This window comes from Erinaceus europaeus, chromosome 8 (genome assembly GCF_950295315.1).
Source record: "Erinaceus europaeus chromosome 8, mEriEur2.1, whole genome shotgun sequence".
In the NCBI taxonomy this organism is placed as follows: Eukaryota; Metazoa; Chordata; class Mammalia; order Eulipotyphla; family Erinaceidae; genus Erinaceus; species Erinaceus europaeus.
In genome coordinates this window covers 123,385,170-123,385,814 of record NC_080169.1, presented here as the reverse complement: position 1 = coordinate 123,385,814, position 645 = coordinate 123,385,170, and positions in this window count along the sequence as shown.

Here is a 645-nt window from a genome sequence, read left to right as displayed (position 1 = left end):
TGAAGGGTGGGAGAGATAGGGAGACAGAGACGCCTGCGGCCTGCTTTACTCGTGAGGCTTTCCCACTGCACATGGGGGCGGGGGCTTGAACCCGGGTCCTTGCGCACTGTCACATATGGGCCTGACCAGGTGCGGCACCGCCTGGCCTCCAGCACTGGCTTTTAAGTAGGAAGTTCAGTTCCCAGCAGCCTGCGTGTCCTCTGAGCCGTCAGGGGACGCACACGACAGTGCAGTCCTCCGGGCGATGTATCGTGTGTGTGTGTGGGGGGGGGGGGCTGCTGCTGTTGCAGCCCGAGCCCGGTCTGTCTGTCTGTCCTGAGGCTGTCATCAGCAGACAGAAGGACAGTTTGCTCGCCTCCCTCTCCTGGCCCCGCCCCACAGCAGAGCCGCCCTGTCTGGGACGCAGAGACATCACCCAGAGTACTTTGTGCCTCGAGACCCAAGTGACTGGGCGAGTGTCCTGGGAGCCTGCGCGGCCACCGGGAGAGAGCCGATTCTCCACTGTCCCGGCCGGCCCGCTACACCCCTGCGCCGGCCGCTTCTGTCGTGTCCCCCCCCCGCCCCAGCTCCAGGCTCAGGGCCGCTCGCGGATTTACCGCCTGGACCCAGCTGCGGCTCTCCCCGCACGCTGCACAGGAGGCGGAA